Below are 13,273 nucleotides of genomic sequence, written 5' to 3' on the forward strand. Positions count from 1 at the left end.
TCTTACAGCTCCCATGTATTTTCCCTGGCACTCACTGGACAATGGGTGATGGGGATGGGAATTCACCTACCCCACACCAGGTAAATGACATCTTTACATTAGGGTAGGTAGGAGGGACCATCTGTAGGACATTATCCATGAAGGAAGTAGAAACACAGACTGCTGTTTCTAGTCCTTGTGTCCAAAGAAACCTTGAAACACATGAAGGTGTCTTATACTGAATGAGATTACTGGGCTATCAAGGCCAGTATTGTCTGCTCCGACTTCAAGTAGCTGTATACACAATATATCAGATAATTTTTCTTCCTGACACCCAGTCACAGATAAAGAAATTACTAGTCTCATCAGAAATGAGGCAATGCCTCTGGCCCTGATTTTATTAATGATCTACTTAAGAGTAATGCTTCCAGCCAGAGTGAGATTTTGGTCCCTTTTTGTCTAATATTCATAATTCTGGCTTTATGCCATCATCTTAGATAAACTCAACCACACTTATTATTCATTAAAAAGTGACTATTCTATTCCTGATTACTATAGATCAATTAGCTTATTGTCTTATTTGGATAAGCTATATAGCTCTTATCTGCTAATGGAATTACAAACCTGGTTGTCAGACAACCAGATTCTTAGACCCTCTCAAGTGGGTTTCACAAGATGGGCTTGTACTGTAGATCACAGTGTGGTACTTCTCCATTTGGTTGAAAAATATACTGAACCATCTGGAGAGACACTCTATGTGGCTTCTATCAACTTAAAAAGGATGTTGATTCTATCTGTTGTGTTAGATTGTGGGGATAACTAGTGAAGACTTTTATGTATTGTCATCTTCTTTGGATAACCCATAAACAGAGGACAATTGACCAAGGCAGCCAAAATGAATAGAGGTGTCTGACAAGGTTGACATATGGCTCTCTCTCTTTTTAACCAGCATGTAAATGATATTGCTGGCCATCTTTCTGGTGAGTTCTTCCACCCTTCCTCATTTGTCTCAAACACTTGTTTCATATTTGTTTTATGTCAATGATGCTTTGTTGGTATCTTGGTCTTCCCTTGGCTTAAGCCATTTATTCAATTTTTTAATATGTTACTGTTCCCAGGAATTTTTAGATGTAAATTACCAAAAGTGAAAAGTTTTAGTATGTTCAGTGCTTTCTAAACATTCTCCTCCATTCCATCTTCCCTGATTTATAAATAATCACTCAATTGCACAGGAGAACAAATTGTTGTTATCTATATATATAAAAATAAAACCATGTGTTTGTTGCTTCGAGAATAACCCCGCACCTGCTGGCCCAAACGCTCTGAAAATTTCACAGACACTTACTCATTCCCCCAACTGTGTTCTTATGTACCTCTCACTGTCAGACAACACACCTGAGCCAGGTAAAACATCTTTTTCCTGGCGCACCAGGCCATGAAACTGTCTGTGTGTAACGGTCACCTTTAGAATGTTCGTGCCCTTAGAATGTTAGCTCAGATGGCCAGATATGAGCAGTGAAAACAGTATATAGGCAATAACTTGAGTGGACGTGAAACACATACACACGTTGCTGTGTGAGACATCAGGTGGGGTTCTCCCCCTCACATGCAGGTACATTTCACTCTGTGTGCCTCACCCACTACTACCACACAACACACCTACTCTCATACACATTCACTGGAGGCAGAGGGAAGGGACGGAGGGGGAGGCATGCAAGGGAAGAGAAGTGAGGGAGGGGACAGAGAGTGAGGGGTGGCATGCAAGGGAGGAGAGGGAGCAGGCCCAGCATCTGGATATGCCCACCCACCCTAGCAGAGGGAGACAGAAGAGAGGGAGGGGGAGGGGTGCCATGCAAGGGAAGAGAGGGTGGGAGAGGGAAGGGGCGGAGGGGGAGGCATGCAAGGGAAGAGAAGTTAGGGAGGGGAGAGAGTGAGGGGTGGCATGCGAGGGAGGGGAGGGAGGGGGACCAGCATCTGGATATGACCCACCCACTCTAGCAAAGGGAAAGGGGAGGGAGGTAGGGGGAGGGGTGCCATGCAAGGGAACAGAAGTGAGGGAGGATGCGGTCACACACATCAATTACATCACAGAGTATCAGCCTGCGCATTTCCATGAGCACGTACTGCTGGCCTCTGCAATTGATTTGCTCCTACTGTTCCTTTTACCATTTCACCACAATAAGCCACAGCAACGCGTGGCCGGGCTCTGCTAGTTTTGGTATAATTCTTTAGCCCTCTTATGATTTTTCCAGACCCTGGGAGGAAACTATGTACCAGCTGTCATTTGGGACTTTGGCGGATAAAGTTTTTCCATGGTAAGTGTAGCCAATGTTAATGATAAGTATGACTCTCCTTCAGTTTCTTTTTTATATGTAATGTCAATTTTTCCAATGTGTACTTCTGATCCTGCAATCCATTTGGAATTTGCTGAACCATCCCTAGAAACTAAGGTTTGGATGGCAACATTCCTTTTCAGATTAAAAATCTATTGTTCAGAAGGGTGTTAATTGTATCAACTTGATCATTATGACTTTCAAAGTACATGGGCAAAATTAGTTGATTATAAGCTGCAATAACTAGGTTTTCTTTAGAGTTTTTAAACAAATGGAATATAGCTAAATGCATAAATTGATTAAATCTACTGTGCTACATTTTGATAAATGGAGTACTTATACAGCTTGGAGAGTGTGCTCCCTGTACTATTTATGTCTTCCAATTCCAAAGATGCTACCTGCTTATAGCGAGCTCCTAACAGTGCCTAAATATTGAATCCTAATTTGTTGAAGCAAGTTAAAATGTGTTGATAATAAGGGAATTATTGGGTAGGTTTGCAGGGATTCCATTTTCTGAGAGGTATGTGACTGGAAATCTGGAAAACGAGATAAAATTTGGCTTTTTTATTGACTTGCGGATTACAGTTTATATTAAAAAATGCACTCCAGCTTCAGAGCTAGAAATTGTAGCTAAGTTGTTCGCGAATGTTGACCCTCACCAAATGACCCTTGCCATGGCAACATTTTTTTTTGTCTATAGCATTTATTTATTTACTTAGTTGATTTCTATCCCACTCTTCAAATTCATCCCAGGGTGGGTACAACAATCTAGAAATGTTTCCCATGTTACAATAAAAACAACATTATATCCAGATAAAAATTCCTAAAAACATGCTTAAAATAATGAATTAATACCCCCAAAACCCACCACCTCCTTAATCCTCCCAGGGGCAGATGGAGAGCAAATTCTGAAAAAGCGCAGTGGTATGCAGGCAGATGGCATCAATCGGGCAAATGCCCAAGTGAAAATGATAGTCTTAACCAGGCACAGAAATGTGTATAATGTTGGCTCCTGTCACACCTCTGACGGGAGGGCATTTCATGCAGTGTGGGTTATCATAGAGAAAACCTTCCATGCAGTCCCCACCTCACTCACCTCAGAGGAGGAAGGACCACCAACAACGCCACCCTCTGTGAACTCAGCACCCAACTGGTCTATATGGCAGAAGGCGCTTCTGCAAGTAGTCTGATGTCAGGCTGTTTAGGGCTTTACAGGTCATAACCAATACCTTAAATTGGACCTGGTAGCAAATTGGGAGCCAATGCAGAACCTTCAGTATCAGAGTAATATGCACATGGACTGAAATATTAGTCAGCAGCCAACCTGAATCATGCTCCACCAGCTCCAGCTTCTGGACTGTCAAAGGTAGCCTCAAGTAAAGCACATTGCAGTACTCCGACTTGGAGCTTACCAGAACTTGGACAACTGTGGACAACTGTGGCCAGGTCATTTAAGTCCATAAATGGGTGGAGCTGATGAACCAGTTGGTGATGCTGATAACCCCCTTCCAGCCACAGATGCCACCTGCACTGCCATAGAAAGCTGCATATCCAGGAGGACCCCCAAATCTCTCACCCAATCCTTTTGGGGCAAAATTACCCCATCCAGGCAAAGGTTACCCTCTATGAATTGGATCTAAGAACTCAGCACAAACAGCACCTCCATCTTGTCAGGATTCAGTTTTAATCGATTTGCCCCTATCCAGTCCAGGACCACCTATAGGCAACACTCCAGCACCTATACTGCCTCACCAGATGAAGATAGGATCACAAGGAATAGCTGGGGGTCCTATAAGGTATATACTGTAGTTATACATTATATTATCTCTTTTTCTATTTGCTTATGACTAACTGGTCTGTGAGCATTAATAAATTGAATAGAATGGATTGCTCAGACTGAAAATTGCTTGCTAGGGCCTTAGGCAAAGATTTTTCCCATCCTCGACTGCCTGACCATTTTAATGGGAGGTGTCACGGCTCAAATTTGGGAACTTTCACATAGAGAACAAATGCTCTACCATAGAACCACAGTTCCTCCCATGGCCTTCATTTTTCTCCCTCCTGTTCTGATGCATTCTTGTCATCACTGATGTATGTGGAAGAGAATTTTTTTTATAAAATATAAATTTTAAAAGAATATGTCATTTGTTGCATGTGTTGCAATGTGAACCTTACTTTCAAAAACCAAACAGAATTATTCCCTCTGTCTCATAGTTACATGAGGAATATAGGCATTAGGACATCACCTTTCATCTTCCTTTATCTGCAGATATAGAAACAGGCTTTAGTTGCTTGTTGACATTAATACGGGTAAAATGCAGATTGTTCTATTTATTTTAATTTTATTTATTTATGATTTAATTTATATCCCGCCTTCCCCTGCAGGGCTCAGGATAGCAAACAATAAAACAATAAAAACCACAAGAGCAACAACAGATGGCACCCCCCCCCCTTTCTTACCCATGAGAGGCCAAGATGGTAATATGGGGATCAGATACAACAGTCAACTTGACTGGCCAGATGGAAATGCCTGGCAGAACAGCTCCATTCTGCATGCCTTCCAGAAACTTTATACATCCTGCAAGGCTCTGTTCTCCCTAGGGAGCTTGTTCCACCAGATAGGGGCCAGGGCTATAAAAGCCCTGGCCTGCCTGGAGGCCCGCTGGATGTCTTTCAGGCCAGGGACCTCCAACAGGTTTTCCTCCAAAGAATGGAGGACAATATGGGGAGAGGCAGTCCCTCAGATATGCAGGTCCGAGACCGCTCACAGCCTTGAAGTTTAAAACCAACACTTTGAACATGATCTGGAACTCGATCGGCAGCCAGTGAAGATGGTACAAGACTGGTGTAATCTGGTCCTGACTTGACACTCCAGTAAGGAGCCTGGCTACCGCATGTTGAATGAGCTTAAGTTTCCAGATCACAGACAAAGGCAAGCCAGTGTAGAGCAAGTTACAATAATCCAGTCTGGAGGTGACCGTTGCATGGATCACTGTGGCCAGGTCAAAATGGGAGAGGTACGGGACCAGTTGTCATGCCTGCCACAGATGTTAAAAAGAAACCTGGGCAGTCTGAGTAACCTGGGCTTCCAATGACAACACCGGGTCCAAGGTCACTCCCAGGCTCTTGACAGACGAGGCTAGATGTATTGATACCTCTGTATATTGCCATGGTTCGACCTTATCTGGAGTCCTGTGATTAGATTAGGGCACAGCAATTTGGGAAAGTTTAATAAGCCAGAATGAGTTCGACATAGAGCAGCGAAGCTGGTGAGGCGTTTGGAGACCAGGTTCTATTGGAGGATTGATTATTTATTTATTTAATCTCAGAGTTGGAATGGACCACCAAAGTCATCTAGTCCAACTAGATGGTCCATTCCAACTCTGAGATTAAATAAATAAATAATCCTCCAATTAATTAGTATTCATTACAGCATTAGTATCATTTAGCCTCTAAAGTGAGATTTTAAATTACACAACAGTATTTTCAATAAACACATTTTAAAGAAAAAAACAAGCTAAAGAGAGAACTTTTTATTAGCATTTGTTTGGGTATGTTGCTCATATCATGTCATGTTTATAAGTTCCAATGTAAGATCTTTCATGGACAGCTGGGATGGGAGGAGCAATCCTGTCATTTATCTCACCTCCCTACTGTCTCCTTTCTTTTCATGCAGGCTCTCTGAGGACCAGATGTTAACAAATTACCTTAATTATTCCCATGTCCCAGTTCTTAGGTGTGGATATGTTACTGCGCCATATGCAACTCTGCAGGAGTCAAGTTGTAAATGAAATTCCCAAAGTTCACAGCTCAAAAGGTGATTGAAAGTGCGTTTGATAGAAACATCCTTGGAGGCCATATATTATGAGCAATGTCAGGAATAAGCACCACAATCTGCACCGCTACCATAGTGTAGCAATGTCTTAATTACTGTAATTAGCTCTGAATCAAAGTCTATCATTAGAACAATAATAAGCCCCAAGCACAATAAGTTGCATTCTAGAATAGCTGACTTTCACAAAACAATTTTGTATACACCACAAATGAGAAACAAAGAAGTGATAAGCATTTCATTTAAATTGCACGTAGCCTCAGAATAGCTGTGACTTTATTTTTGTGGTTCATGTGTATTAAAAAGACGGAAGAAGGGCAGCAAGACTTCTATGCTCTGTTGACTTTTTCCCATGTTTGTCTATAACATTTGTGGTATATACCCCATTTTAAAAACTTCAGTGTGCCTCAGTTTTGCTCCTATGTTAGTGGAACTTTCATAGGAGGTAATATAGGTACTGTGAATTCAGTCACACACATACTAATGACTGTGCCTTTAAATACACACACACACACACACACACACACACACACACACACACACACACACACACACACACACACACACACACACACACAGAGGATCACCAAGCAATAACCATAAGGTAAAGATTTATTGTAGCAGTATATTCCCATCATGTTATCATATGACTTAATCTTCAGCATTCTGCCTTGTATAATCAAGGGTTTGTAAAAAGAACTCAGCTGCCATTTATGAAACTTCTGTCACTTTAAAACAGTTCACATAGGGTTTTACACATGCTCAACTTACTGCAGATTTTCTTGGGAGCTGATCCACAAGCATTGAATTTGGATTGGGCATGGCTTTTCTGCATGTCCTTCCTCCTCCTTTATTTTCCCAGTTGTGTGGTCATTCCTCACATCTATTAATTAATGAAGATTTTCAAGGGAGAGGGCTGGCATCATCATTGGTGTCATCAGTGATGTCACAGCACCCCACCTCTTTATTTTTTGCTCAGACTAATGCCAACACATCACTGTAATGATAGGTCAAAAATGAAAGCTGGCCATTCAGGAAACCCACTTGACCTATCATTACAGCAATATATCAATATTTGAATACTTTTTTTAAAAAATCAAAAAATGAAAACACTCGTCTTCAGGCAGGGGAGAAAACGGAGCATGGTTTGATGACAATAGCCCAGTTATTGAAAAGTGAGCTGGAGGTGTGTGGCAGCGAGTCAAAGAAAACCAACAGAAACATTACTCACAAGAAGAAAGGAAACTCAAAACCAGCTTCCAGAAAAAGTTTGGGGTAAAAGTGGCTACAAAATATCCCAGAAAAAAAATGACAAAAATCAAACAAAACAATGATGTTAAAATGAAAGGCACAAAAATGCACGCAGAAATCAGGGGATAAACTAAAGCAGTGTGGGGCAGAATCAACAACAGCAAATAAAAAGTAAGCAGAAAAGCCCATAGTCAACCACAAAGTATTGAGAAATCAAACAATGAGAGATCTACAGTCCAGGTGGCTGGAGACAATGGAGTGGTAGGATTCAACAGGTTCGCACCACTTTGGCAGGACCGGTTGTTAAAATGGTGATTGTAAACAACCAGTTGTTAAATTATTTGAATCCCACCACCGGAACCGATTGTTAAATTATTTGAATCCCACCACTGGGACAACACCATTGCCGTGATGCCCCAACACCTCCAGATGGATTTCTGGGAGCATGGGGAGACAGATTTTTTTTCAGAAAATATCTCAATATGGTTACATGGATGGTGGCACAAATTGGAGCCCCAGACTGCTGCAGAGTTCCCTGCTAACCAGGATGGAAGCCAACTAATTTCAGCTCCACCTCTGAGAATGCCTCTAGAATACCCCTGCTGTGCCAACGGAGTTGATGGTGGCACTGAAGTGCTGGCACAGTGATTGAGTTGATTTACTTGATTGAGTTGATTTGAAACTTTCCTTTTCGTCCTTCAATGCCCTTGTTAACTTTTTTTAAAGTTTGCAAAAAATGTTGGCTCCTTTGTCACTCCGCATCATTGCTGTATTCAAAAACCTTTCAACACACGTCTTGTTCCACACAGATTTCCTTACCAGTTTTTCTTGTATCCTTCCTAAATGTAAATATCGATTAGTATTTGATAATCTCACTGCAGTTTGTTTTCATTTTCTAACTTTGTGCATACTGTTGAAACTCTTCCTCTGTGGTCTAAGCCTTCAACTCATTTCATCTCCATCTTACTTAACCTCCACCCCCCCCCCATTTTTTTTTACATTATTTCTGATCTGTGGATTAACAGACATGGGTGGTTTGCCTTGTGAGTAATTAATCTCTCACATTTGCCATTTTTTAAAATAACCAGGGAAGTGGAGGGTCTGAGATGTTCCAAAAGAAAAACATCCTGGATGGCAACATAAAAGGCTGTAGTTATGCCATAAAATCAAAACCATCTCCTGTTATCAAAGGTCAAAAACATTATCCACATGTCAGCCAAATATAGACTCTCCATGGAGCTGAACCTAAAGTGTGAAATAAATAGAACACTGGGAGTTATAAAGATGAATTAGGACCAGTAGGAACTTGAATCTTTTAGCTTAATTGCTCCATTAGACAAGAAAGGGGTGAGGGAGAGAGAATGTCTCTGCATTTGCAGTCAGGATACCTGAACAGTGTATTTTAAAAAAATCATTTATGCATTTTTAAAACAGAATGGCAGATGGCAGAAACAAGGAGAAAATGGTGAGAACTGTTAACTTTTTTGGAAGTAAAGTTTGCCTCATATAGTGAGAAGCATGGATGCTCCAACTGTCATGAATTTAGGGATCTTTTAAGTAAGAAGTATGTGAGTGGACCACATGATTTTTAGTTGACTTTGTCATGCATGTAACATCATGCTCATTTACTCATACTTGGGTTAGCCAGACCTTCATATCAGTTCCTGGAGAAAGGTAGCCTGTTGCCTTGTAGTCTCTGAAGAAAATCCATTTCAAAAAAACCCTGAAGAAAATCTTATAATATTGGGCAAAGAAAAAGTTCAAGAGAAATAGACACTAGATATCCAATTGGAACAAGAGACACCTGAAGTAATTTAAGCACCAGTTGTGTCAGGTAAATATGGTAGAATTCTGCAACATGCTTCATATTACATGAGCCTTATATAGGGCTTGAAACCCTATATAAAATTAATATAACAGTCATATTATAAACAAGCTAGAGGTTAATTTGCAACAACATATTTGAAAAAATGCAGTGGGGCTTGCTCTATGTTATCCAATCCACATATACATGATTCCATGGAAAACCTTACATGACCTTTTGCAGGACTCCAGATCACGGGGAAGAACCTATATGCTTCATACAGGCATACTGCAGAATTCATGAAAACTGTGGGGCTAGGTTATGTGCAGTTCCATTGCTCTGTATATTCATTCAGTGGATGCATAATAGATCATCTGTACAGAGCTACCATATATATTAGGGTTACTGTAATCCAAGTCAGACCTGGAGTTCTCCCAGAATCACATCTAATTGCTAGACTACAGATATCAGTTCCCATTGAGGAAACAGCAGCTTGAAGAAGAAGAAGAAGAAGAACAAGAACAAGAAGAAGAAGAAGAAGAGTTGGATTTATATCTCCCCTTTCTCTCCTGTGAGGAGGAGGAGGAGGAGGAGGAGGAGGAGAAGAAGAAGAAGAAGAAGAAGAAGAAGAAGAAGAAGAAGAAGAAGAAGAAGAAGAAGAAGAAGAAGAAGAAGAAGAAGAAGAAGAAGAAGAAGAAGAAGAAGAAGAGTTGGATTTATAACTCCCCTTTCTCTCCTGTGAGGAGACTCAAAGGGGTTTATAAACTCCTTTCCCTTCTCCCCTCACAACAAACATCCTGTGAGGTAGGTGGGGCTGAGCAAGCTCAAAAGCACTGTGACTAGGCTTGGAGATTCGGATGCACTGAATTCTGCATTCAACCCAAATCTGGGTGCATTCAGGCATATTTGAGTCAAAATCGGCCTGAATATGTCCTGCTCGAATATGAATGAATCTGAATGCATTCAGGCTTTAAAAATATATTTTTGGATTTTTCGTGTTTTGGCCTGCAGGAGGCGCATTTTTAAACCACTGAAATTTCAGGGTATCATCTGGAGACTGATGTTGTCATCCAAGTTTGGTGAAGTTTGGTTCAGGGGGTCCATAACTTTGGACCCCCTGTGTGCCCCATCCCCCATTGTGTGTGCCCCATCCCAAATTGTGCCCCAAAGTGTGTGCCCCATCCCCCATTGTTTCCAATGAATGCTAACAGGAGATGGGGTATACCTCTTTGAGCATCCATAACATTGGACCCCCTGAGTTAAACATCACCAAACTCTGATAGTATCATCAGGGCAGTCTCCGAATGAGACCCTGACATTTTGGTGCCACTATCTTTAAAAATAGAGTGCTTTCCTGTGGTCTAGGCTAGTCCAGTATTGTCAGATTTTTGGAAATTAAGTAGTGCTGGTGCTGGATAAAACTTGGATGGGAGACCACCAAGGAAGTCCAGTGTGGTATAGTGGCTAGGGTGTTGGACTTGGATCTGGGAAATCCATGTTCAAATCTCCACTCTGCCATGGAAGCTCACTGGGTGACTTTGGACCAGTCACGTACTCTCAACCTAACCTACCTCATGGGGTTCTTATGAAGATAAAATTAATAAAAGGAAAATAATGTAATCTACTTTGGGTCCCTGTTGGGGAGAAAATTGAGATATAGATGAAGAAAATGCAGTGCAATGTAACAAAATAAAGTCCAGGGTCACTACACAGAAGCAGGCAATGGTAACCCACCTCTGCTAATCTCCTGCCTTGAAAACCCAGCGGGGTCACCATAAATGCTGCAACCTGATGGGACTTTCCAACACCATAATTAAAGATGCTTCACGCATGCTTACTTCTTTTAATGTTTATCTACATGTCAAGATGCTCACCCATGCTGAAATACCAAGATCTAGTCAGGCTACAGGGACAAATCTGGGATGCTAGAAGGTAGGAAGAAGGGCATAAATAAACTCTGGATGGTGTTATACTACTGAACAGGGACCCCAAAACTTCAGGAATTGAGTTTGGATTAGAAATTAGATCCTAAACAAAGCTAGGGTTTCCACATGCAGCCATGAAGGAACCCTCTTGGTTACTCACCAGGGAGAGAGAAAGGGAGGAACTGAGAACATGGCTTTGACAGCCAGAAGTACTGGGTTTGCCTGATGTTGATCTTTTTGTTGCTGTTGTTTTTGTCAACCAAAATTAAGGTCTGCTGAAGTTTGAGAATATGTGGATCAGAGAGTGAGTGAATGAAAATACCTTAAATATTCATCAATAAATATATGGTTAAAAGTATGAACCCTAAAAATGTATATGATACTCAGTGAATCTCACTGAAATAAATGAATACAGTCAAGTTAACAAAAAGTGTGGGGGGAAAACATCTTCTAAAAATGTCTTTTCTTTTAAAAACTGTTTCTCACAGTGTCTTAAACTCTGATTCAAAGACATCTTTTTTTCAAAGCTTGGTCTTTTTGAATACAGACAGGAGCAAAATTTTTGTTTTTCTTTCCATAATTATTACAAACAATAATTACAAACAATATTCCATAATTATTACAAACAAACTACATGCGTTGCTGTGGCAATTGTCCTTCTCATCACAGTCCGCAACCACACAGATGTCCATGCAGGTCCAATGATCCGCACCATAGCCCTTTGGGGTGGTCAAATGGAATCCCTCTTTCCCTTGGTGTCTTTTTTTAGTATAAGGTAACCCTTTCTATTCCACAACGGAACTGTCCAGAGTGCGAATGCCACTGACCATGAGGCTGGTTGACACGCACAGTCCTGGCTTGGGTAAGGCAGAACTTGGGCAAGCAGGCTATCCCAGTCAGGCAGCAGAGGCAGGGTGGTGAGGCGCTCAGGTCGAGGCCAGCTCCCTGGGTTATTAAAGGGCCATGTGCAAAAGAACCAGAGTCAGTAGTGTTGGTTCGCCCCCACCCCGTGGATTTTCTTAAAAGAAAAAGGCAAACTCCAGCTCACTTTTAGTAAAAGAGAGCTGTGGCGAATATGGGTGAGGAAGTGGGTAAGTGGTGGTTGGATGTGAGGGAGGGCAGAGTTAGGTGTGTGGGGGTGAGCTAGATGTGTATGAGAGTATATGTGTTGTGTGGTAGCAGTGGGTGAGGCACAGAGAGTGAAAGTTACCTTCATGTGAGGGGGGGGACCCTACCTGATGTCTCACACAACAAAGTGTGTATGTGTTTCACTTCCACTCGTATTACCTAACAGTATTACCTATGTACTGTTTTAACTGCTCATCTCTGGCCATCTGTGCGAACACTGTAAGGGCATACCAAGCCCTCAGGCCACAGACGGGCTGCACAAACATTCTAAGGGTGACAGTTAAACAGAGGCAGCTTCATGGACTGGTGCGCCAGGAAAAAGATGTTTTACCTGGCTCAGGTATGGACTTTCGGTGATTTGAAGGTCCGATTACCTGCCCACAACAGGGAGGGACGTCATGTGAAAATTTGGGGGTGATCCGTCCAGCCGTTTCAGAGTTAGGACATCAGTAACAAAAACACTGTTAGCTTTTTATATATAGAGATGAATAAATACATTGTCCCTAATCTAATGGCTGAGTTCTGTCATCTAAGGGATGAAAATGTTCACTGTCCCTTACTCAGAGTTTTAAATATAATGGCAGGTATTATTAGCATAATTACAAAGCCCCACTTTAGATTAACGTTATCAAGTAAGAACATAAGAACATAAGAACATAAGAACTAGCCTGCTGGATCAGACCAGAGTCCATCTAGTCCAGCATTCTGCTACTCGCAGTGGCCCACCAGGTGCCTTTGGGAGCTCACATGCAGGATGTGAAAGCAATGGCCTTCTGCTGCTGCTGCTCCTGAGCACCTGGTCTGCTAAGGCATTAGCAATCTGAGATCAAGGAGGATCAAGATTGGTAGCCATAGATTGACTTCTCCTCCATAAATCTGTCCAAGCCCTTTTTAAAGCTATCCACGTTAGTGGCCATCACCACCTCCTGTGGCAGCATATTCCAAACACCAATCACACGTTGCGTGAAGAAGTGTTTCCTTTTATTAGTCCTAATTCTTCCCCCCAGCATTTTCAATGAAT

This window comes from Sphaerodactylus townsendi, linkage group LG04 (assembly GCF_021028975.2).
Source record: "Sphaerodactylus townsendi isolate TG3544 linkage group LG04, MPM_Stown_v2.3, whole genome shotgun sequence".
Taxonomy (NCBI): domain Eukaryota; kingdom Metazoa; phylum Chordata; class Lepidosauria; order Squamata; family Sphaerodactylidae; genus Sphaerodactylus; species Sphaerodactylus townsendi.